The 27,147-nt window shown below is 40.5% G+C and overlaps 1 long non-coding RNA gene across 1 annotated transcript; it reads right to left on the reverse strand.

The window, feature by feature from the left end:
* Positions 1-250: 250 nt before the first annotated feature.
* On the reverse strand, positions 251-22,539 carry LOC106506455 (uncharacterized). Its single transcript, XR_002342513.2, has 3 exons — positions 22,400-22,539; positions 14,054-14,157; positions 251-389 (listed from the first exon to the last, which is right to left on the reverse strand). It is a non-coding gene; the product is annotated as an uncharacterized LOC106506455 (long non-coding RNA).
* Between the last annotated feature and the right edge of the window lie 4,608 nt (positions 22,540-27,147).

Genomic DNA, 27,147 nt, shown 5'->3' on the forward strand with positions numbered 1-27,147 from the left:
GAAAATGAGGTATACCAAATGGGCACTGCCAGTCACAAGACACCATGGTGCAGAATATTGGTATTCTGGCCAGGCCTCAGAGACTTGGCATGACAGGAAGTGGAAAGGGGATCTTGAATTTTTGTGGAAGGGAAAATAGCTGCAAGTAAATGCACACATAAGAAATAATTCAGGATTCCCGTCATGGCTCGGTGGAAACGAATCTGACTAGTATCCGTGAAGACACAGGTTTGATCCCTGGCCTCACCCAGTGGGTTAAGGATGCATTGCCGTGAGTTGTGGTGCAGGTCGCAGATGCGACTGAGATTCTGGGTTGCTGTGGCTGTGGTGTAGGCCAGTAGCTGCAGCTCCAATTTGACCCCTGACCTCCATAGGCTGTGGGTATAGCCCTAAAAAGAAAGAAAGAATTCAAAGTGAAAAGCAATAGCCATTATACCTGATAGCATTATATTTCTGAGTGACCTGACAAACAAGAAAGCATAAAATGGATGATGTGTCTCTGGCCATTGTTTGGCACAGTCTCATTTTCAAATCATGTATAGTCTTTATAGTTTCTAATGACAAAGAGATATATACAGAGAAGGAGGAAGACGGATGTATATCTCCAAACAAAGAAAAGCTCAAGACCAGATGGTATCACTGAAGAAGACTACCAAACATATAAAGAAGAATTAACTCTAATCCTTCTCAAAACTCTTGCAAAAAAAATTGAGCAGAAGGAAACGCACCAAAATTCATTCCATGAGGGTAGCATTACTCTGATACTAAAGCCAGATAGAGACATTACAAGAAAACTATACACCAGTATCATCCCTGATGAATACTGATGCAAAAATCCTCAAAAAAATGCTAGCAAACTGAAATTCCCTGATGGCCTAACAGTTAAGGACTTGGTGTTGTCACTGCCGTGACTCAGGTCCCTGCTGTGGCTAAGGCTGGCCTAGAAACTTCTGCATACCATGGGCACAGGAAACCACCCCCCCCCCCACCCCAAAGACTAGCAAACTAAATTCAACAGTACATTTAAAAAGGATTATACACCCTGACCAAGCCAGATTTATTCCTGGAATGCAAGGATTGTTCAACATATAAAAGTCAATCAATATAATATACCAAATTCACAGACTGAAGGATAAAAAAATAGTCAGCTCGACTGACCCAGAAAAAGTATTTGACAAGGTCTAACAACCTTTTCATGATGTAAACATTCAACCAAATAGGAACTGAAGGAAACTACCTTCATGATAAACCACCAACATAATAAAGTCAATACATCAAAAGCCTACAGCTAATAACATACTCAGTAGTGAAAGACTGAAAAACATTTCCTCGAAGATAAAAAAATAAGACAAGGATTCCCACTTTCACCACATCTATTCTACATAGTATTGTCAGTACTATCCACTGCAATTAAGCAAGGAAAAGAAGAAACAATCCAAATTGGAAAGGAAGAAGTAAAAGTATTTCTATTTGCAGATGACATGTTCCTATATATAGAAAACCCTAAAGATCACACACACACACACACACACACACACACCTGTTAGAACTAACAAATAAATTCAGCAAAGTTTCAGGATACAAAATCAATTGCATTTCTTTTTTTTTTTTTTGTCTTTTTGCCTTTTCTAGGGCTGCTCTTGCAGCATATGGAGGTTCCCAGGCTAGGGGTCTAATTGGAGCTGCAGCCGGCCTATGCCACAGCCACAGCAACGCAGGACCCGAGCCACATCTGCAACCTACACCATAGCTCACGGCAATGCCGGATCCTTAACCCACTGAGCAAGGCCAGGGATTGAACCCACAACCTCATTGTTCCTAGTCAGATTCATTAACCACTGCGCCACGACGGGAACTCCCTAAAATCAGTTGCATTTCTATACACTAACAATTATCAGTTGGTAAAGGAAATTAAGAAAACAATTTCAGGAGTTCCCTCATGGCCTAGTGGTTAAGGATTCAGCGTTGTTACTGCTGTGGCTCAGGTCACTACTGTGGTGTAGGTTTGATCCCTGGACCAGGAACTTCTACATGCCATGGGAGAGGCAAAAAAAAAAAAAAAAAAATTCCATTTACCACAGCATCAAATCATACTTAGGAATAAACTTAAAGGAATGAAATACAAGTACACTAAAAACTGCAGAACATTGTTAAAAGAAATTTTAAAAGAAACAGATAAATAGAAATACACTCCATGTTCATGAACTTGAAATCTTAATAATGCTAAAATGTCCATACCACCCAAAGTCATCTACAGATTCAACATAATCCCTATCAAAATCTCATGGAAGTTTTTGCAGAAACAGGGGGAAAAAAATCCTAAAATTCATATGGGATTTCAAAGGACCTCAAAGAGCTAGTTTGAAATTTGAAAAAGAATAAAATTGGAGGACTTTACTGACTTAATGACCAAGCTGGCATTCAACACGGTGTTCATAGACCGAAGAAATAGAATAGGGAGCCCAGAAGTAAATCCCCGAGTATGTGCTCAGATGATCTTTGACAAGGGTGACAACTAAATGGGAAAGGGACAGTTTCTGCAAAAGATGGTGCTAGGAAACCTGGATATTCACCTTGTAATTAATGAAGCTGGGCCCTTATTTTACACCATACACAAAAACTGACTCGGAATGGATTAAAGACCTAAACATAAGCCTTAAAACTACAAAGCTTCTAGGAGAAAACGTAGGGGAAAATCTTCAGAACTAAATTTGGTAGTTAATTCTTATATATGAAACCAAAAGCACAGCCAACAAAAGCAAAAATAGACAAATGGGACTACATTAAACTTAAAGACTTTTGTTCATCAAAAGACATAATCAACAGAGTGAAAAGGCAACCTATAGGATGCAAGAAAATATTTGTAAGGCTAATATCTGATAAGGTGTTAATATCCTGGATAAAGAACTCCTGCAATTTATCGACAAAAATCAGTTAACCCCATTAAAAAATGGACAAAGGACTTGAATAGATATTTCTCCAAAGACGATATGCAAATGACCTACAAATGTATGAAAAAACACTCAACATCGCTAATCATTAAAGAAATGCAAGTCAAAAGCACAATGAGTTATCATTTTATATTCATTAAGAAGCTTATTATAAAAGAAAGAAGGAAGGATGGAAGGAAGGAAGGGAGGGAGAGAGGGAGGGAGGGATGGAAGGAGGGAGGGAGGAAGAAATGTTGAAACGGATGTGGAGAAGTTGGTGCATTGTTGGGATTTTTAAACAGTGCCAGCACCTTGAAAGAGAGTATGCAATTCCTCATATTAATTTTATTAATATTTTAGTTACTCATTTAATTATCTTAAAGTAGTTACTAATTAAAATACGCATACAATTTTAATTTAAATAGAACTACCATATAATCTAGAAATCTTACGTCTGGACATATATCCAAAACAACTGAAAGCATAAACCAGGAGATGTTTGCATATTCATGCACACAGCAGGACTATTCACCAGAGCCAAAAACTAGAAGCAACGCAAAGGTCCACCAACAGGATGAATGGATAAACAAAATGAATATATATATACAGTGGTATAATATGCCACCCTAAAAAGCACAGAAATCTTGTCACATGCTGCAACATGGACGGATCTTGAGGACATCATGCTATATGAAATTAACCAGTCACAAAAGGACAAATGCTGTATTTCACTTATATAAAGTATCTAACGTGGTCAAATTCATAGAGACAGAAAGCAAAATTGTGGTTGTTAGGGGCTGGGATGAGGGGGCAAAAGGGAGTTGTTGTATAATAGCATAGATTTTCAGTTCTGCAATATTAAAAGGTTCTGAAGATGTTTCACAACAATGTAAATATACCTAACACTAATAAAATGTACCCTAAAAATAAAGATAGTAAATTTTATGTGTTTTTTTAACTACACACACTAAATTCTATAAATAAATAGGAGTCCCATTGTGTCTTAGCAGATTAAGAACCCAACGTTGTCTCTGTGAGGATGCAAGTTTGAATCCTGTCCTCATTCAGTGGGTTAAGGATCCAGCAAGGCCACAAGCTGTGGCATAGGCCTCAGCTGCAGCTCCAATTCAACCCCTAGCCTGGGAACTTGACTATGCTGTAGGTGTCTCAGTAAAAAGGAAAAAAAAATAAATATATCAAAACCTGTTCTGTGCATTGCCCTGAGCTAGGCATTGCTGGGGATCAAAACTGGGGCAGGTGATAGAATCTCTCTTCTCAGAATTTTGCAGTCTATTACACAAAATGTCCATTTGGTCTATTCAATATTTTTAGCATTTATAAGCCCTGTGCTTTGTGGTTGGCTGGACTTTAAATATTTGACTTTGCAACATTCTAACCTATTCTGCATTATGACATTCTGTGTATAGGTCAGGTCCCATTTAGGGCTTCCTAAACTACCACCCCCACTTCTTTTTTGATTAGAAATATTTCTTGATATTAATATTATTACTGAATGCATGTCCATGTGCCCAATGCACAGTGATGCCAAAGAAACCAAAATGTCAGAGTCTGGGGCAGAGAAAAGCTTATTGCAGGGCCAAGCAAGGAGAATGGGTGGTTCACGCTCAAAACCCTCAAACTCTCCAAAGGCTTTTAGGAAGAAGTGTTTGGGGGGTTTTTTGGTTTTATTTTTGTTTGTTTTTGTTTTTGGTTTTTGTTTGTTTGGCCTCACCCACTGCATTCCGTTGTTCCCATCTAGGAATCAAGCCTGTGCCATAGCAGTAGCAATACTGGATCCTTAACCCACTAAGCTTTGTCTCTGGATGAGATTAGAGGCAGCTGTGTTCCTGGGGGATCTTTAGGCAGCCTGTTTACTGATGGGTGGGGCTGTGATCCCACCTGGATTGTTGTTGGCCTGGGGCTTCTCAGCACTGATGGGTGGGGCCAGATTTTCCCCAAACGGCCACCTCCAGAGAAATGCATGCTGATGAATATTCCTGAGAGCCTTGCCTCCAATATCCTTCCCCCACGACGAGCCACATTCACCCCTGTTTTCCCAGGAGATCCTTCAAAAACTGCAATCAGGTCCAACCCAGATTCCTGTGGAGCCTCTGCTCTGCCCTGGGATCCAGTGCACATGACAGTCTGCATGGGCCTTTGAAGAATGGGGTCTCCACTCCCCCCAGTCCAGGACAAATACATCTATTGAAAATCAAAGCTAAACTAGGTTCAATTCTGGCACCACGAAACTTGTCTAAATTGATGATTTGACCCCTCTGCAGTGTTGACTTTGGGAAAGGGCAAATAGGACAACTACATCTTTCTCTAGGTTAGGGATCAGCATTGTGAGAAAAGCTATGTGGCAGAAATGTGTTATGAGTTGTGTCAACTGTGTATGTGAAAAAAAATTCACAACTTAAAAGTTGAGAATTATGTTTTATTCAGTGGACATACTGAGGACTTAAGCCTGGGAGACAGTCTCTCAGATAGTTCTGAGGGACCGTTCCAAGGAGGTAAGGGAGGAACCAGGACATGCAGGAATTTTTACCAAAAAAAATGGAGTTCCCATCGTGGCTCAGTGGTTAATGAATCTAACTAGGAGCCATGGGGTTGCAGGTTCAATCCCTGGCCTCGTTCAGTGGGTTAAGGATCTGGCATTGCTGTGAGCTATGGTGTAGGTTGCAGATGCAGCTCGGATCCCGCTTTGCTGTGGCTCTGGTGTAGGCTGGTGGCTACAGCTCTGATTAGACCCCTAGCCTGGGAACCTCCATATGCTGCATGGGTGGCGCTAGAAAAGACAAAACAAAAACAAAAAACAGAAAAACAAAACCCCACACAACCCAGGTCATTGAAATATCAAAAGATTACTGTTAAAGAAAAAAAACATTTTGTTGGCATATATTTGCTTAGAGTAGTCTCTTTTCATCATTTGTATTTCTGCGGTGTCAGTTGTAACTCCTCCTTTATCATTTCTAATTTTATTGATTTGAATCCAAAGAAGACATATGGATAGCCAATAGGCACATGAAAAGATGCTCAACATCACAAACTATTAGGAAATGCAAATCAAAACTACAATGAGGTACCACCTCACACCAGTCAGAATGGCCATCGTTAATAAGTCTACATATAACAAATGCTGGAGAGGGTGTGGAGAAAAGGGAAACCTCCTACACTGTTGGTGGGAACGTAAACTGGTACAACCTCTATGGAAAAGAGTACGGAGGGTCCTCAGAAAACTTAATATGGAAATACCATGTGATTCAGCAATCTCACTTCTGGGCATATATCTGGACAAAACTATAATTCAAAAAGATATACACACCCCTAGGTTCATTGCAGCACTATTCACATGGAATACCAAGCCAAGACATGGAAACAACCTAAATGTCCATCAACAGATGAATGGATTAAGAAGATGTGGTATACATATACACAGTGGAATACTACGCAGCCACAAAAGAAGAAAATAAGGCCATTTGCAGCAACATGGATGCAACTAGAGATTCTCATACTAAGTGAAGTAAGCCTGAAAGAGAAAGACAAATACCATATGATATGACTTATATATGAAAACTAAAATATAGCAGAAATGAACCTACTTACAAAACAGAAACAGACTCACAGACATAGAGAACAGACTTGTGGTTGTCAAGGGGTGGGGGGAGGAAGTGGGATGGACGGGGAGTTTGAGCTTGATAGATACAAACTACTACATTTAGAATGGATACGCAATGAGGTCCTACTGTATAGCACAAGGAACTATATCCAATCTCCTGGGATAAAACATGATGGAAAATAGTATGAAAAGAAGTATAGATATATATGCGATATAGCAGAGATTGGAACAACAGTATAAATCAACTATACTTTAATAAAAATAATAATGACAATAATAATAAAAGAAAAAGCAGACATCTCAAGCTAATGAATTTAGCACTTTCCTGTGTATGGGAAGATGCAAGAGTCTGGGCTCATTGAACTCATTCCTTTGATAGGCACTTTAACTATCTAGAGCCAATATCCCGTTTGCTTCTCCATCCCAAATCTTCTCAAGGTGCACCATGGAGGTGTGGCTTCAGTGGCTGATAGCTTGATGACCACATCATCCTTTCCTTACTGATATGGCAGGCAGCAATACTCTATGTCCAAAGTTGAACAGTTGTGTCCCGTAAAAGTTCATATGTGACATCTTAACCCATAGTGCCGCGGAATACGACCTTATTTGGAAATGGGATTGTTACATACATAATAAGTTAAGGTAAGGTCAGTAGGATGGGCCTCTAATCCGATATGACTGGTGTCCTCATAAAAAGGAGAAATTTGGGCATAGTGATTCACACACGTGGGGAGAACACCATAGAAGACTGGTGTTATGCCACCATAAACCAAGGAACTGTCAGAAGCTAGGAAGGAGCCCCAGCACAAATGCATCCCTGAATGTTCAGAGGGACCATGGTCCTGCTCAGACTTCAAGTCTCTAGGGCTGTGAGACCATACATTTCCATCATTCAAGCCACTCCATATGTGTGCTTTGTAACAGTACCCAGCAAACCGATACAAGATGGGAAGGGAATTCTGTTCTCTTTTCTTTTTTCTTTTTTTTTCTCTTTAGTGTTACACTAATGTTAGGTTCCCTCATGTTGCTTAAGATCTGCTACAGCAGGAGTTCCTGTCATGGCACAGTGGTTAACGAATCCGACTAGGAACCATGAGGTTGCAGGTTCGATCCCTGGCCTTGCTCAGTGGGTTAAGGATCTGGTGTTGCCATGAGCTGTGGAGTAGGTCGCACACTCAGCTCAGACCCCGAGTTGCTGTGGCTATGGCGTAGGCCAGCAGCTACAGTTCAAATTAGACTCTAGCCTCGGAACCTCCATATGCCACAGGTGCAGCCCAAGAAAAGACAAAAAGACAAAAAACAAAATACAAAAAACAGACCAACTGGGAGGGCATATTTGCATTTCAGCTCTCTCACTTATTTGTTGTGTGACTCTGGGTAGGTTATTTAGCTTCTGCAAGTTTCAGTTTCTTTACCCAAAATACGGAGGTAGTAAGGTCACCTTCCAGGGTTGTTGAATAATTTCAGAATATGTATGCAAACCAATAAAGCATGCTTGCAAAATATAGCTGTTATTATCACAAAACAAATATAATTTAGGGCAGGCTATCTAGACAAGATCAGAGGTATCATAGGTACTTTAGGGGCATATGAGGTAGGTAGCACATATGCTAGAGGGGCCTGGATGAAGGTGGTGGCATGCAGATTGGTCTTTAATCAATTAGCAGATGGAATTAGTGAGACAATACTCATGGTAAACACACACACACACACGAAGGCAATACGTCGGTAAAACACAGGCATGTTCATCAAATAATGAGGCTCAGGCTAGAGGGTTTGATACAAATTTAGCTTGACCTTCTTCCTTAGAGACACCCTGATGACCTTGGCTTAAATAGTTTCCCACCTCATCCCCATCCCTCTGTATCTCTCACCCTATTTATTTCAATTACAAGCTGTAATTCTCCTGTTAATTTACTGGTTTACTTATTCAGATATTTCTCCCAAGGGCATGCTCCACAAATATGTGTTGGAAGGAAAGAAAGGAGAGAAAGAGAGAGATTGAAAGGAAGGGCGGTGGGAAAATGAATGACTGGTGAGAAGAGGAGCACCAGTAAGTCAGGTTTGAAACCTGAGCATGAAGGGGTTCTTGAGAGGGCAGACCAAAGATCCCAAAGCAGACCTCTGGAGTAGTGTTCCCACAGAAAGATGTGGGATTCTGTATATACAAGAGCCATCTCTGAAGAGTCTTACCTTCAGGCAAATTTGGGAAATATTAGATACAAATGGTTCTCAAAGTATGGTACTCCATCAGCAAGCACCAATATCATCTAGGAATTTGTTAGAAAGGTAATTTCTCAGTCCCAACTCCAGCCTGAGTCAACATCTGCACTTTAACAAGGTCTTCGGGTGACTGAAAAGCACTAAGAATTAAAATTCTGCTTCTTGGAGTTCCTGTCGTGGTGCAGCAGAAACCAATCCGACTAGGAACCATGAGGTTTCAGGTTCGACCCCTGGCCTCGCTCTGTGGGGCCAAGGAGCTGGCACTGCTGTGAGCTGTGGTGTAGGTCACAGACGTGGCTCGGATCTGGTGTTGCTGTGGCTCTGGCGTAGGCCAATTGCACCCCTAGCCTGGGAACTTCCACATGCTGCAGGTGCAGCCCTAAAAAGACAAAAAGACAAAAAAAAAAAATAAAGTAAAATCCCACTTCTTACTATAACATCCAGTCTTAACCATTCGGGCCATCATAACAAAAACACCATAAACTGGGTGACTTTAACAACAAACGTTTATTTCTTACAGTTCTGGATGCCGGAAAGTCCAAGATCATGGTGCCAGCAAATTTGGTGACTCCTTTATAATCAGCTGTCTTCTGGCTGTGTCTTCAAGGACAGAAGGGATAAGGAAGCTTCTGGGGTCTTTTTTTAAAGGCACTAATCCCTTTCATAAGGGCTCCACCCTCATGATGTAATTACTTCCCAAAGACCCTACCTCCAAATATCACTGCATTGGGGATTATATCTCAACCTATGAATTTGAGGAGACAGAAGACATTCAGTCTATACTTAGATGTCCATTTACTGCTTTGCTTCTTCCAGGCCTGAGTGAACCTAATGTACTTTGAAGTAATGGGAGTCTTAGTGCAGAAATCAGAGAGATAAATATTCCCACTCTATTTGGTGCCTATAGATAGAGCTTGGCCTCAACCATGAGAGTTCCTTAAAACTGCAACACACAAGTAGTCTTTTAAACACAAGTTATTCTGGGACATTCCGGTCTGAAGCCAAAAATGATCTCCCACCCAAGAAAGGAACTCAAAAGCAAAAAAAAAAAACCCAATAAAAAAACTCCCACCAGTGATGGTAAATCACTGTAATTAGAAAAAAAAGGACAATGCAAAAAACCCACAAATAAACTCAGAGAAATAATCTGTCCATTTAGGAAAATGCTGAAGTCTGTTAATGGGGAAATCTTTAGAATAAAGACAGGGGACTAAAGGAGTAGAAACAGACCAAAATCCTTTAATGAATCATGGAATCTGTAAACTGGTATCAGATGTTCACCAGTCATAGAGACACAGGGAGGCTTAGCAGCATTTCAAATGCTTCCAAATAAGGGAAACTCAGCCAAAAGCTATGCTCTTAAAGACAACATTTCGTCTTACCTGCTCATCTACTTGGTTTAGAATGAACCGATTGTTTTCAGAACTAAAGTGCACTTATACAAGTAAGGTTAGAAGGACTGTAAGGACGGTTTCTTTACACACACATGCCACATTCTTACTGAATCAGACTTTCCAATGTATCAGTTGGAGAAAAGGATTTATAATCCAAGAAGAGAAGCCGTCTGTGGTTTCATCTGGTGGTTAGGGAGCAAGGAGGATTTGTTTCCCCTTGTAACATAGCAACTTGATTTCAGTGCTGTTCCTCTGTCATACATACAAAGGGAGATGCCAAATACCCCCAAAGAAAATATTCTAGAAGGGGCAGAATGGTCTTTAGTCAGCCTATGAGTTCACAGACATACATACAAAAAATAACTACTTGAAGCTGAATGTTTGGATTCCCAAAACTTAAGACTAAGTAGTACAGAATTATATAGACTTCTAGAAAGAATTCAATAGAATGCTAACTGGAAGAATTCATTATGTATCAATATATCCGTTTCCTCTGTTTTGGGTTGGGGTGGGGTGGGGTGCTGCTTGGGCTGTGTCAGCTCCCCTGGGCCCATCATCCCAGGTGGTGAGCAGCTGCCATGGTAGTGTACCCCAGTGTGCCCCGCGATATTGTCCTCTGTATGTGACAAGTTGTGAAAAGACTGGGAAGCACTGGTGTGAATTACAGTCATACTGTACGCTTTCCAATTGTGTGAATAGATTGATGATTTTAGGTGGCACACAAGTATGACATTAAAAGCGTTGAATTGCTTAGTGAGAAAAAAAAATTCCTATTCAATCTTCTTTCAACCCTCCTAACTAGAGAAAGAAAAATGATCAGTTTGGTGTTACCATACCTCCAACTAATTAATCTTCCTTTTAACAAAGAGAGATCAGATCACAGGCATAGAAATGTTTTCTTTTATAGTAGTGATCTAAAGTGTCATTTAAAAATAAACTTATTTAGACAGAAAAAGGGACCTGATGCAAAGAAAACATTAAGAATGGAATAAATGGTACCTTCCCATATGGCAAAAATTGTGAAGATAATATTCAAATGAATGAAATTCAGAAAACACCATCTATGAGTTGCTTGGATTCACTCTACAATATCTCTGGTAAGTGATTTAAAATGCTTCTAGACTTAGCAAGCATATTATCAACACAATTCATTCAATTTTTAGACATGTTAAATTGCTAAACTTTTAACACTCTGAATTGAAATTTGTTTCCCAGGTTCTTCCTATCATGAATTCTAATTAAATATTTGAAGATATTTCTCTTTCTTTAGTACCCTCCCCCATACTTTTACCATTCTTCCTTTCCTGAGTCCCATACACAACAGACCTTCAAATTCACATCAGATCATAGAGGAAGGTGTAAATTACGCTAAATTAGGCTTCATCAAAATTAAAACAGTTTGTGCTTCAAAAGGCACTATTAAGAAAATGAAAAGATGGGGTTCCCTGGTGGCTCAGCAGAATAAGGATCTGGCTTTATCACTGCTCTGGCTCAGGTTACTGCCATGGTATGGGTTCCATTCCAAGCCTGGGAACTTCCACATGCCATGGGTACAGCCAAAAAAAGAAAAAAAAGAAAAAGAAAAGAAAATGAACCAGTGACTTAGTGGGTTAAGGATCTGACATAGTCTCCACGAGGATGTGGGTTTGATCCCTGACCTCACTCAGAGGTTAAGGTTCTGGCATCACCACAAGTTGTGGCAGAGTTTGAAGAGGTGGCTCAGATCTGTTGTTGCCTGCAGCTGCAGCATCTATTCTACTTCTGGCCTGGGAACTTCCATGTGCCAGAGGTGCGGCCATAAAAAAAGGAAAAAAGAAAAAGAGAAAAGTACTTGCAAGTTGTATATATGGTAGAGGACTATTGTCTAGAACATACAAAGAACCCTTTCAAATCAGTAGGAAGAAAGACAAGCAACTGAATATTAGAAATAGAAGAAAATCTGGATGAACATTTCACCGAAGAATATATACAAGTGGCTAACAAGCACATAAAAACATGTCTCACATCACTAGTTATTAGAAAAATGCAAATTAAAACCATAATGAGATACTGCTTCAAACCTACCAGGATAACTATAAGAAAAAAATCAGACAATAACAAGTGTTGGCAATGATGTGAAAAAGTTAGAAATTTCATGCATGTCTGGTGGGAATTTAAAATAGTGCAGCCACTTCAGAAAAGTTTGACCATTTCTTAAAATGTTAAACATGAATTCATCTATTTTTTTTTTGTCTTTTCTAGGGCCACACCTGCAGCATATGAAGGTTCCCAGGGTAGGGGTTGAATCGAAGCTACAGCTGCCAGCCTACACCACAACCACAGCAACTTGGGATCTGAGCCATGTCTGCAACCTACACCACAGCTCACAGCAACTCCGGATCGTTAACCCACTGAGCGAGGCCAGGGATTGAACCTGCAACCTCATGGTTCCTTGTCGGATTTATTAACCACTGAGCCACGACAGGAATTCCTTAAACATGAATTTATTATACAGTGCAGAAATTCCACCTCTAGGTATCTACCAAAGAGAAAGGAGAACATACGTCCACACAAAGACTGGTACGTAAATATTCACACCATCATTATTCGCAATGGTCAAAAAGTAGAAACCATCCAAACTTCTATCAAGTGGTGAATGGTTAAATAAGATGTGGTATACCCACAATGGAAGAGTATTCTGCAATAAAAAGGAACAATGCATGTTACAATAAGGATGAGCCTCAAAAACCTTATGCTAAGTGAAAAAAGCCAGGAACAAGAGATCAAATATTGCTTTGACCCATTTATATGAAATGTTCAGATAGGCAAATCTTTAAAAAAAATTTTTTTTTATTTTGTCTTTTTTCTTTTTCTAGGGCTGCTTCCCACGGCATATGGAGGTGCCCAGGCTAGGAGTCCAATCAGAGCTGTAGATGCTGGCCTACACCAGAGCCACAGCAATGCCAGATCCAAGCCGTGTCTGCAACCTACACCACAGCTCCTGGCAATGCCAGATCCTCAACCCACTGAGCAAGGCCAGGGATTAAACCCGAAACCTCATGGTTCCCAATCAGACTTGTAAGCCACTGCGCCATGATGGGAACCCCTTTGTTTTATTTTATTTAATTTTTGTCTCAGATAGGCAAATCTATAGAGACTAGCGGATTAGCGGTTGCCAGAGCTGGAGGTAGGAATGGGCTCCAGAAAATGGGCAGGAGGGATCTATCTGAGTTGACGGAAATGTTCTAAAATTGGATTGTGATGATGGCTGCGTAGCTCCATATTTTTTAAGAACGATCATTGAATTGTACACTGAAAATGGGTGAATTTTTTTTTGGCCTCACTCATGGCATGTGGAAATTCCCAGGCCAGGGATATAACCTGTACCACAGCAGCAACCCAAGCCACTGCAATGACAACACCAGATCCTTAAACTGCTGTACCACAGGAGAATTCCAAAGTGGGTGAATTTTATATATAAATTATATCAGTAGAGCTGTTAAAAAAAAAAAAAAACAGAATACTCATAGCAACCCAGAAACAAGCTTTGTAAGTAAAAAAAAATATATTATATTCCAAACAGGTGGTGAAATTATGAATTTATTTTTGTGACTTTTCCAATGAAAAGCATGTTTTTAAATCAGAAGAAAACTAAAAAAAGATAATTCAAAAAAATTAAAAAAAAAAATGATCCTCTGAGAGTCAATCATAAACTCAGTACACGATGGATTAGAGGAGAGTTACATAAAGTCACCTTGATAAACAGAATGGTTCTCAGGCCAGCAAGATTTGACAGTAACCTGATTAAAGTTAACAGAACTTCAAAGAATTGATCAGCAGAGAACATTGATCAATACAGCAGGCAAAGAAAATGGACAGTAGTAGAGACAAGTATTGCAGGGCCTTACCTGTGCCATGCAGAGACTGAAGGCTGGTCACAGAGCAGGTGTGCACAGCCACACGGTGGAGAGGGACACCCAACATCTCATGGAGCTGCAGGCCATTAGGCATTCTAGTTGTGGAATGACAGATTTGGTTTTGGGTTTTTGTCTTTTTTAATGGCTATACCTGCGGCATTTGGAAGTTCCCAGGCTAGGGGTCAAATTGGAGCTGCAGCTGCAGGCCTACTCCACAGCTGCACCCATGCCAGATGCAAGCCACATCTTCGACCTACACTGCAGCTTGTGCTCATGGCAATGCTGGATCCTAAACCCACTGAGCGAGGCCAGGGATCGAACCCACATCCTCATGGATTCTAGTTGGATTCTTTTCCGCTGCACCATGAAGGGAACTCCCAGATATGTTTTATTTTTTATTTATTTATTTATTTATTTTGTCTTTTTGCCATTTCTAGGGTCACTCCCGCGGTATATGGAGGTTCCCAGGCTAGGGGTCGAATCGGAGCTGTAGCCTCCGGCCTACACCAGAGCCACAGCAACGCGGGATCCCAGCCGCGGTCTGCAACCTACACCACAGCTCATGGCAACACCAGATCGTTAACCCACTGAGCAAGGGCAGGGACCGAACCCGCAACCTCATGGTTCCTAGTCGGATTCGTTAATCACTGCGCCACGACGGGAACTCCCCAGATATGTTTTAACTGCGTGCTCAAAACATTTTTCTAATTTCTTTCCAGGTAGCTTTTTGTACAGAGAAATCCTAGTCATATTGATATATTTTGAATTAACATATATTCTGGTTTATATACTTTAGATTGCTGATGTGTATGCAGTGTGAGTTAGCTTGTTCAAGTTGAAGCAACTCTAGAGTGGTGGCGAGATGGAAATTACGCACCTCGAAAGCTGAGAGTGTGGTCAGTTCATCAAGATAAATGCCACCGTCTGAGAGCCTTTGGAAGTCAGCCAGTCTGGTCACTTTTCTCAGTGTCAATCCTACCTTGACAAGAGCTTCTCATTTGGACTCCAATAGCAAGAAATACAAAATACCATGACATACTGAAACTATTGTATGTTCAGCATTTTTTTCTTTTTAGGGCCATACCTGAAGCACATGGGAGTTCCCAGGCTAGGGGTCAAACTGGAGTTGTATCTGTGACCTACACCACAGCTCATGGCAATGCCAGTTTTTTAACCTGCTGAGTGAGGCCAGGGATATCAAACCTACATCCTCACGGAAACTAGTCGGATTCATTACTGCTGAGCCACAACAGGAACTCCAGCATATTTTTTGAAGCCACTTAGGGGAAGGATCTAAATTATTTAAATCTTTATTATTTTTTTTCTTTGTCTTTTCAGGGCCGCACCCATGGCATATGGAAGTTCCCAGGCTAGGGGTCGAATCTGAGCTGTAGCTGTTGGCCTGCACCACAGATATAGCAATGCCAGATCCAAGCCACGTCTGCGACCTACACTACAGCTCACAGCAACACTGGATTCTTAACCCACCAAGCGTGGCCAGGGATCCAACCTATGTCCTCAAGGATGCTAGTCAGATTCGTTACCGTCGAGCCAGCACAGAACTCCTAAATTATTTAAATCTTGTACTTACAGATTCCAGAATCATCCAGCCTTAGCAATAACTCTAGCGCCAGCTGGTTCAGTTCCACCTGAGTCATAAAGTTCCAGTTAATAACTTTTAGTGGTAGTGATGCTGGAAAGAACCTGTGGCTTTGTACTAAAGCCCCCTCCCCCTGGGGACAATGGAGCTCATTTGTTGGAGCACACAGCTATAGTATTCCACAGTATATGGGCACTTTGTAAGGCTCACCTTTTGTCTGATTCATACATTCTACTCTCATTCCCATATGGGACTTTAAAGCCATCCCCTCGTATCTCATTACTGCCTGCCCTTGACTTCCTCCCATGCTTACATTCCCATCCTAGCTGGATCCTGATAGTGCCCCTGCCTTGACTGGATGGATGGCTTGATTCTGGCACTTGCTTAATGCTCTGAACCACCATTTCCTAGAATAGCAGTTCTCACCTTGGTTGCTGCCATACTACAATTCAATTCTGATCTTATTGTTAGCATGAGCCCCTGTAGGTTTAAGGGAAACCCCTAATAAAACTGCCTTCACTTCAGGCACCAGCTACAAGTTTGGGGGTCCCCAGACTACCTGCACTTCTGATCAACTGGCTGCCAATTTCAGGAGTTCCTACTACCCCTCTAGGTTTGATCATTTGCTAGAATGACTTAGAGAAGTCAGGAGAGTATGATACTTTTGATTAAGGTTTTATTATAAAGGATACAAATCAGGACCAGCTGAATGAAGAGATACATAGGAAAGCAACCATAATAGAAAAAATAAAAACCTAAAAAAAATAATTAAAAAACACAGAAAGAGAGAGATACATAGGGTCAGGTCTGGGAGGGGCTGCATGCAGAGCTTCCATGCCCTCTCCTCACGGACTCAGGACACATCACCCTTCCAGCACACCCATATGTTCACCAACCAGGCAGCACCCCAAGCCTCAGTGTCCAGAGTATTTTTTGAGGCTTCATTATATAGGCACTGATTGATTCACTCACTGGCCACATGACTGAACTGAATCTCCAGCCCTCCTTCCCTTCCTAGATGTTAAACGGTTGGGCTACTATCACTGCGGCTCAAAGACGCAACTCTCTGATCCCAAGGTTAGTGTTTTGGGCCGGCCCAGCCTCAATTCTGAGTCAGCTCCTGAGGACAAATGCAGGAGTGATCCGATGGCCCACCATGAATAACAGAGACACTCCTATCACTGCGGGAATTCCGAGAATGCAGTCTCCCTTCCAGGATCCAGGGAGAGATGCCAGTCAAATTCTTTACTCTACCGCAGCTGCTTGTTGCAATTGCCGGTAAGCTTTTTAAAAAGTGTCCATGCCTGGATCCCACCAGGAGATTCTCATCTAATTGGTCTGGGGTATAATCTGGATTTAAAACTTTATTTTATTTTTATTTATTTATTTATTTTTGGCTGCACCCTCAACATCATGCAGAAGTTCTGGAGCCAGGGATCCAAGCCACACCACAGCAGTGACAATGCCAGATCCTATGTGTGTGTGTGTGTGCTAAACCTCCTGGCTAGAGGTCTAATCAGAGCTGTAGCTGCCAGTCTACACCACAGTCACAGCAACGCAAGATCCAAGCCATGTCTGCGACCTATACCACAGCTCACGGCAACGCCAGGTCCTAAACCCACTCAACAAGGCCACGGATCGAACCTGAGTACTCATGGGTGCTAGTCAGATTCGTTAACCACTGAGCCACGACATGAACTCCTGGATTCAGAACTTTAAAAATCTTCACCAGGTGATTCTACCATACCCTACAAGCTGTGCTGATGGCTGTGTTTTATCCCCTTGAACTTTTAAGATATGTGTGTTCGTCCAAATTAGACTGGAATTTCTAGTCTCGTTAATGCAGCTTCCGGCAGGCTACCTGGCTGGGGCCAGACCTCTTATGATCTCTTGTCTGGGTCTTTGTGTCATACAGCTCCCTGTGACTGCTTTCATTTCATAGCCTATGTGAATGGTGCCCTGGATTTATGCAGTGTAGACACTACACTATACAAAACACCATGGCTTGATCTAGGCACCACACACCAAGTTTTCAGAAAAATTTGCCAGCTTGGCAGATTCATTGATTTTTTATGAACATATTCATCAGCTTTAATAGGAATATTTTCACATTCCTCTCAGCTTTAACTTCTTTTTTTTTTTTTGTTTTTTTTTTTTTTTTTGGTCTTTCGTCTTTTCTAGGGCCACACCTGTGGCATATGGAGGATCCTAGGCTAGGGGTCTAATCAGACCTGTAGCCGCTGGGCCTACACCAGAGCCACAGCAATGTGGTATCCAAGCCGTGTCTGTGACCTACACCACAGCTCATGGCAACGCCAGATCCATAACCCACTGAGAGAGGCCAGGGGTCGAACCCACAACCTCGTGGTTCCTAATCGGATTTGTTAACCACTGAGCCATGATGGGAACTCCACTCAGCTTTAACTTTTAATTTCAATTTTTTTTTCCTTTTTTCACTGCCGCACCAGTGGTACATGGAGGTTCCCAGGCTAGGGGTTGAATTGGAGCTGCTACAGCCACACAACACAGATACAAGCTGTATGTGGGGAGCAACACTGGCTCCTTAACCCACTGAGCAAGGTCAGGGATCAAATCTGCATCCTCATGGATACTAGTCAGATTCTTAACCTGCTGAGTCACAATGGGAATTGCCTTAATTTCAAATTTATAACTAAAATAAATCAGAATTTATCTAGAACACTCTTGTGTATTAAGAAAAAACAAGAACTGAAAAAATAAGAAATGTTCCCACGTGAAATGCTGAAATTTTGATAAATTAAATACCTTGTAATAGAAAATAGTGACTTTGTAAATTCATATAAATTTGATACATAAGTCTACAAATTAGCTTTTTAAAAAACAGCCTTCAATGCATTGGAATCTGTATATTATTTTCTTGGTGTCTGCTTATGATTAGCTTCTATCACCTAAAAAATTTGCTTATGTAAAATGAATTAAACACTAATATTTTCCACCAAGATTTCCTTGGGTAACATGCGATTAAGAGATTATATTTTTTAAGTGGTTGAAATAAAAAAGGCAAGAGCAGAGAGAAGGAAAACATGAAGCATTTCTAACCCACCACGATTTTTCCCAAAGGCCTGGGAGGTACTGCTCAACAATGAACCAAGAAATTTTTGCAGCAGAAAATAAATATTTTTTTAAGCAGAACTTGGCAACTATGTTGAGATAAGAGGTTGTATTTGACATTAAAGCCCTAAGACCAGGACATTTTCTGAAGAAAATTGTGATCGCCTTTATGCTCATTATCCTTACAAAGCCAGTTCAAGGTACTCATATGGCCCATTTTTGGTCCATCCATCTATCCGAAGAAAAACGTTTCCCAAAAAACTTCTCTTTCAACCTCAGACTGGAACAGGAAAGAACAGGAAAGAATTTTTTTTTTTTGTCTTTTGTCTTTTGACAGCCACACCTATGGCATATGGAGGTTCCCAAGCTAGGGGTCTGATCGGAGCTGTAGCTGCCGGCCTTCGCCACAGCCATAGCAATTCCAGATCTGAGCCATGTCTGCGACCTACACCACAGCTCATGGCAACATTGGATTCTTAATCCACTGAGCAAGGCCAGGGATCGAACCTGCAACCTCATGGTTCCTAGTCAGATTCGTTAACCACTGCGCCACGACGGGAACTCCTGAAATAATTTTTAATAAACTTTTTTTTAATTTAATAAACTATTTCCACCTTATGAAAGGAAGGGGATTCAAGTTTGTGATTATGATGATATTTTAAATTACCTGAGAAAATTGCTAGTGAGAAAAAAAATTGCCTCTGTAAATAAAGCAAAGCAACTGAGTAAAAACTTCCCTAGCCCTAGCTGTGAAAGCTATCACCCTGAATTCCAAACCTCTAGTTTTCCGTTTATTTCTGAGTGTTTGATGAATTTGCCAGCCCAGAGAGCTGATATTTTAGGACTCCATAAAAATCCTAATAAATATGTAGCTATGGTTGGTCGTCTTTGAAAAATAAGTAAAATTTCCCAACTCACTCCACAAAGCCCAATTATCTCAGACTGCTAAGGGGATCTAGAAGTAGGCAGCCAAAAGTTAAGGGTTCAGAGCCATCAGTTTCTAAAATGTCATTTGGGTGGGCTAAAGGTGCATATTAGTTTGGCTTGTACACCTCCTGTTTCTTTTCAAGAGCATAAATAATTACAGTGATTTATCCTTGAAATCTGCAGCTTGGAGTTGGATGTGGAAAGTCACATAATGGTGTCAGCGCTTCAGCCCGAATAAAATGGTGAAATATATTTAGCACACGATAAGGGAAGGCGCTGAAAAACAGAGATAAAAAGAAGAAACTGTCTCTACATGATTAGAGAGCTTGATGAAATACCAAGCTTTTTAAAAAGTAAATAATTATTTTTAAAAACTACAAACAGTGGGGGGAAAAAAAAAACCCAGAAAGTCTTCTAAGTTCCAAATTTCCACCCGAATTCCCAAAGGGCAGGTTAGCTTCTCAGGCACCTCACCTGGCTGCTTCTCTCCCAGTGTTCAGCCTACCTCCACAGGTTCGTGCTGATTTTCATACCGTGGAGCAGTTGTTTAGATCTCCAAACCCTTTCAAGACTGATGTGAAGATTCAACCTAGTGGTGCCCAATAGAGCTTCCCTGCCTTTTTCAGATGCTCCAAACAGGCACTTTGGTAGCATTATGGTGCCTGCCATAAAAAGGAGGTTGCCTTCCAAGAAAAGCTGCTTTCCAGCTTGTTATCTAATGCAGGCTGGGTTTGAAGGCAAATTTTAATTTGCTACAGAGGACTTGAAAAGCCCCATCAAACAAGTGAATTTGCCACTGAATGCAAACAAAAAGCAGCCCATCGTTTGTGTGCTGGTTATAGCCTTGGCTATGTTTATGCACAGAATCTTAGCCTGGCTCCTGCCTGAACCTCTCCCCACCCCCATTCCTGTCATCTGAAACTGTTCTTTGCATCAGTTCTCACTGATGGCCTCTTGGCTGCTAGATCCAAGTAACCATCTCTCAATTCATATTTTATTTCCCAGATCACAAGAAGTTGATACTCTCCACCAGTGAATCAACAAAAGACATTGAAAACATCTTTTTGGTTTGTTTTTCCTTCAGAATCTCTGGCCACTTCTTCACAGTATTTATTGTGGAGTGTCTTTCCTCTATTCATTACTTAAATGTGAACATGCTGCACAAATTTATCAGAGAGCCTTTTTTCACTTAACTTTATTCTTTTTTTTTTGGTCTTTTTGCCATTTCTTGGGCTGCTCCTGCGGTATATGAAGGTTCCCAGGCTAGGGGTCGAATCGGAGCCATAGCCGCTGGCCTACACCAGAACCACAGCAACTCAGGGATCTGAGCCATGTCTGCAACCAACACCACAGCTCACAGCAACGCCAGATCCTCAACCCACTGAGCAAGGTCAGGGATCGAACCTGCAACCTCATGGTTCCTAGTCGGATTTGTCAACCACTGAGCCACGACGGGAACTCCAACTTTTTATTCTTGAAAAATATATTCAGCCCTTTGCTTTCATGGTCACCTACAGGCTGATGACACTCATCTAATATCATTGGCCTGCCTCTCTCCTGAGTTTTAATCTGATAGAGCTGAGGATCCTTGGGAGAGCAGAGAATGGGAGGACCTAGAGAGGAGGGACATGTTAACAGGACCAGAGCCTTCAGCTTCAGAGATTCTTTTGCTCCTTTAGTGTCCTAAAGAACCTTAAAATACGTAGAGGATGCTGTCTGCTTTGCCTGGCACCTTAATATTAGTATACAATAATTTTAATTAGAAGAGGAAAAAAATAAGCATGTAAGCATTCTTTTTTTCTAGGTCAATATTCAGGTAGACAAGTTAAAAATTTAACAATTCCTTTAGACTATGTCATTATTTCAGAGCAGGACTGAGAGAATATGTGATAAAAAGAAAAAGCTAAAGTGTTATTATGGGGCTATAGTTAGTGACTTCTTTCTTGTATTTCTTATTTTAATACTAGCATTTATACTAATCTGTACTAATATCAGGTAGGACTAGCATTGGCTGCAAATGAAAAAAACATCCAAATGGAAGTCTGAAGGTTGATATTCCAGAGTTGGGATGGAGAATTTGCTTTACTAAGTCTTTGGGGAAAAGACTCTTTCTAGCTCACTTCTCTTCTAATCCTAGGCTGTGACCAATATCCTCATGGTCCAATTTGATGGGTGAAGCACCAGCATCAAACTGAAGTCCCAAGGAGCAGGCAAAGAACATGCTTACACAGTCTTTTAAATATGTTTTCCTGGAATTTTTCCAGTAACACTTGTACTTATAAATCACTGGCCAATTATTCATACTGCTGCTTGCAGCTAAGAGAAAATTTTGACAATGTGGTCTTTATTCCAGGCATACCTGTGTCCCATCAAACACTGTGCTTCAATTTCTATGGATGAAGTGAAAGATATGTGTGGGGAGGGGTACAAGAAGCAGTCCCGGCAATATCATTTTCTGAACAATGAATAGAACCCTAAGAAAATACTAGATTTATTAGCTGATGACAGGGGATGGAAATGCTACTTTTGTACAAATATTTTGTGAAGAAAAAAAGATATCTGTATGGATAAAATCAATGAGCTCATAGGATTCTTTTCAAGGGTTCTCATGCTTGCTCAGTTTCAGGTGCAACAGAGCACGGGTGGGAATCTGTTGCATGAGAAGGACTTAGGGGCTCGCAGGCCATTTTCCTGAGAGATGGTAGGCAGGGAGTACTTACCAGAAGCTCAGAGAGCCATGGAGCCTGTAAGTGCCTCTGGTCCCGGTGGGTGGACTTGTCTGAGCAACTGCCAACTTGAGATGGTTCCCCACAGAAGGGCCTCTGTTATTCTGTGTAGTTCTTCTCCAAGTATTCCAGTGAGGACTCCCACCACTTCTCTTGAATTTACAGACTCCTCTGTGAAGATTTTTCTCCCTGCTAGTCAACTTAAATCTTCTTTGTTCAGAATCTTTCCTCTTCCTCTGTTCTTACCCCTTTAGCACGACCACAACCTCAAGAATGTGATCTTTGCACATAGCAGTCTACCAAATCCAGCAAAACAGTCTCAAGAGACCACTCCTAGTTCTTAAGGAGGAAATTTTTGTTTGTTTCTTTTTCTTCTTCTTTCTTTTTCTTTTTTCTTTTTTTTCTTTCTTTTTTTTTTTTTTTTGTCAAGCAAAGCCACTTTCATCATGTGCATGGGTATGGGTATGTCTTCTGTGGATTTTGTGCCATTTCTAAGCTGCAGTGAGCCTTGAGTTAAAGGTGTTATAAAGGAAGAAAACAACAATCAAAAAATTCTTAACTTTCTTGCCTAGAAAGCTACACAGAAATCCATATTTGAAATATTGCTATCCTGAGATATAAAACAATGTTTAGTAAATATTTCATATGTACGAATAATTTAATGTCATAATTGTGTTTTAGAAATAGTTGGCTCTTAATCAAAGAGACAGACATACACCTACTTTTCTAAGTTAGGTTTCAATCCATATATCAAATGGGAAATACAGTAGGACATCTTGGGAAGGGGCTCAAAAAAGTGTAAACTGTGGCTGCCTATATACCTACCAGGGACCTAAAGCAGTGGTAACTCCTGAATTCTACCAGATTAATCCTTGTGTTGCCATTGGGCATGCCTATGAGCCAAGACTTGCACCCTGGCAATTTCATTAAAACAGCATAATGTAAAAACAGAAAGGGGAGGTCCCTTCCCACCTCCACATAAACTGATGGAGGTGTTGTGAAAAGAGCAAGGCTTTAGAGAGATACCAGCTTGCATTCAAATTCTGGGACTTTATTTAGTAGCTATACTTTGAACAAGTTAATTAACCCCTTTGAGAAGAAAGGAATGAGCAGTAGAAGCCAGCCTAGATTCATTAATAACATCATAGGTCAAACTAATATAATACTTATCTTTTAAAAGGTCATAATTATGCACAGAGTGCATTTTAATTTTGGCACACCATTAGAAAAAATATCTCAAGATATTCTTGTGGTCACAGTGAATAAATGTAAATTGGATAATCATTAAAAGTAAGTCTGGAGGTAGTTGAACAACGACATACAAAGATACGTATTGAATGCATCAAGTCCCCCTGGAAAGAATGTCTCTAATAGCTGGAAAGTCTTGCTCTGTTATGTTCAAGATTTTATTAACAACTTGAATAAAAATGTACTAAATGCTCAAATGGCTCAAAAGTAGGAGGGATAGTGAATGTACTGGATGACAGAAGCAAAAGGAATATCCTACAGGAATATCTTGCTAGCTGTTTCAAAATCCTGCAAGATGAATTATGATTTTTTATTGTGTGGGACACCCATACACTACAGTATACTCAACATCCCTAGCCCCTCCCTAATGGCTGTAGACTCTGCAAATTATTAAGTCAAGCCAACGTGCCCAGCATTCTTTCAGAATGTCTCCCAAGGCTGGGGTTAACAGTGTTAAGGACCAGTGGTGTATCGGCAAGTTTACATCTTCCAGGAGTGGTCAGTGGGTTATTCCTGCCTTATTGGAAGCTTTGTCTAAGTATATCATTTTGAACACCAATATTCAATAAGCCTGTGATTAAATCTCATCAAGCCCAAAAAAAGCAAAAAAAAAAAAAAAATTGGGGGAGTTCTCCTTGTGGCTCAGCGGAAACACATCCTACTAGTATCCATGAGGATGCAGGTTTGATCTCTGGCCTTGCTCATTAGGTTAAGGATCCGGCGTTGCCATGAATTGTGGTGTAGGTCACAGATATGGCTCAGATCCCATGTTGCTGTGGCTGTGGCATAGGCTGGCAGCTGCAGCTCTGATTTGACCCCTAGCCAGGCAACTTCCATATGTCACAGGTGCGGCCCTAATAAAAAAAATCTCAGGAAGCCATTCCTTTACCTTCTGAAATATTACAATTTTTTGCTTCTTTAATTTCAAAAGGATACTCAACTTTATACCAATACTTAAAAGTTATGTTAGTTATTTTAGCTTCAACTAATAAGCCAACACAAACTAATGCCTATCCAAACACAAAAAAGGAGTTTTCTGCCTTAACTTGGAAATACAAGTACAGAGCTGATTCTGAAACAACTGGATGCAAGAATTCAAGTGAGGTCTTAGGTACCTTCATCGTCCCTTCTCTTCCCTTCCCTTTCCTCCCATCCTCTCTCTCTCCCTCTGTCTCCCTTCCTTCTTTTCTCTCCCTCTTCCCCTCTTCCTCTCTTTCTGTGGGCTGAATCCAGGGTATCTCCTGGTGATGGGTATATGGCTATAGGCTATCCTCCCATTCACTTTCTAGCCACTCTCTGAAAGGTCTCTTGTTTCGCCACTCCTACTCTGAACTGTGCCCCACAGTTAGAGGCCATAATCATAGCTTATGAAAAAAATTATAATTACTTGCTTAATGCCTGTGTTCCTTAATAAAATGTAAACTCTATAAGGACAGGACCTTGTCTTTCTTATTCATTGCTGTATCCCAGCAGCTAGCAGAGCACTGCTCATTCTAGTCACTTAAAAAATACATAATGAATGAATTGTTCTGTTGGAACTAGTGGTTGCCCAGCTTGTAATGTCAGTATTTCTCTACAAGAATTTCCTAGGCATTTTGAAAACATGGGCCAAAGGCAGCAGTAGCTGTGTGTTCTATATAACAGGCACCAGGCTGGCTTACAGTACTGAGATGTACAATCCGAATAGAGAAATCCAGTGGGAGGGAACCTCTTCACTCCAGACCCACTCAAGGGGCTTCTCCATCCAGAATTAGCCAAGTTCATCCCCATCTCACTTTGGTCTGAGGATTGCTCATAGGAGACTAAAGTCAGCATTGAAGGAATTGACTGATTGAATTGGCATAATACTGGGATAATTTCAGTTCGTTAGACCCCTTTAAAATTTCATTCTATGTACATTTTTACATGTTGTTCTTTGTAATACATTAATTAGGCATTACACAGAATCACTGTAAAAGAGCTCTCCTGCATAATAGACTACAATGCCAGTCTCTACTGTATGAAGCACTTTTCCACACTTAAAAGCATGATATTATACATTGTTTTGCATATGATCCATGTGACAGGGGTTTCTTATTTTTCTTATGTAGAATAAAAAAGTTCTTTGTCAGGTTGCTCTTAAAACTGAAGCTGAACTGGGTGGGTCAGAACTGATACTGTTTAAAAAATGTGAACAACATCCTTAATATAGCTATTTGTGACTAACCCAGTGGGTGTAACACCCAGAGGAAAACAATAAGTTCACTTATCATGGATTTGAAAACTTAGAGTTTAGAACTCTGTGCTATTTTTTAACATACAAATTTTTAAAGGAATTGCATGAATTTTGCTTATGAAGAGGATTGTTGTGATGGAAAATTAGGCATTTAAAGACTTTTAAATGGAAAAATAAAGTTTAATGAACAAATAAGAAAAATTCAATCTAAACCCTTCTCCCAAAGTTCATGTCTTTTAAAAATTGTGTCTTTTGCTGCAATTTCTACAATAAATACAATGTAATTCCTACAGCAGAATCAATTCCATGAACAACTTTTACCTTTGTAGCAAAACTGGACTCTCATATTCATTCCACAGGTATGCTGTATAAGAATCGATAAAGTATAACAATGGATTAATCTCTTGATCAGCCTACATGCCATGCACTTTCCAAGCACTTTATTAACATCACGCTTAATTCTCACAACAAGTCATTTAATAGGTACTTTTATTATCACCTCATTTTACAAGTGAGAAAACAAAGACTTGGAGATGCTAAATAACCAGTTCAAAGTCACCTAGCTAATAAGGTCTGGAGCTGGTATTAAAACTTGGACCAGCTAGTCCAAGGTCAGGTCCTGCAGCCAGTCCAGGGTTCTGCCTAGCACACTAGCATGCCAAAGCAGTAGCCACAACGCTTACAACAATAGGAAGGTGTATGAAGCCCATTTAGGGGACAAACTTTGAGATACTGGCTCTTGTGGCCAGGCAGGATTGTTCCTCTGAGCCCCACAGGACATCTCCTAAAGAAGGCCATTCCTTCAAGACTGGAGAGAGACAGCTGACTTATCTAATGTATAGAAAAAAACACAGAAAAGTATACAAAATAAGGAGACAAAGGAATATGTTCCAATCAAAATAACAAAATAAAAAACTCAGAAAAGATGATACAGAGATAAGCAAGCTATCAAATAAAGAGTTCAAAATTGTGGTCATAAAAATACTCACTGAACTTGGGAGAAGAATGGATGAACCCAGTGAGAATTTCAACAAAGTGATAGATAACATAAGAAATAACCACACAGAAATTATAACTGAACTGAAAAATACACTAGAAGGGTTCAACAGCAGACTGGCTGAGATAGAACAAATCAATGACCTGGAAGACAAAGCAATACAACTCACCCAGACAGAAGAGCGAAATTTAAAAAGAATTAAGAAAAGTAGATACACCTTAAGGAAACTTTGGGACATCAAGAAGAACACCATTTGGAGTTCCTGTCGTGGCTCAGTGGTTA

This window comes from Sus scrofa, chromosome 1 (genome assembly GCF_054392235.1).
Source record: "Sus scrofa isolate SSC_HxYL_T2T_F1_AM1 chromosome 1, Sscrofa_HxYL_maternal_Yorkshire_Landrace_v2.0, whole genome shotgun sequence".
Taxonomy (NCBI): Eukaryota; Metazoa; Chordata; class Mammalia; order Artiodactyla; family Suidae; genus Sus; species Sus scrofa.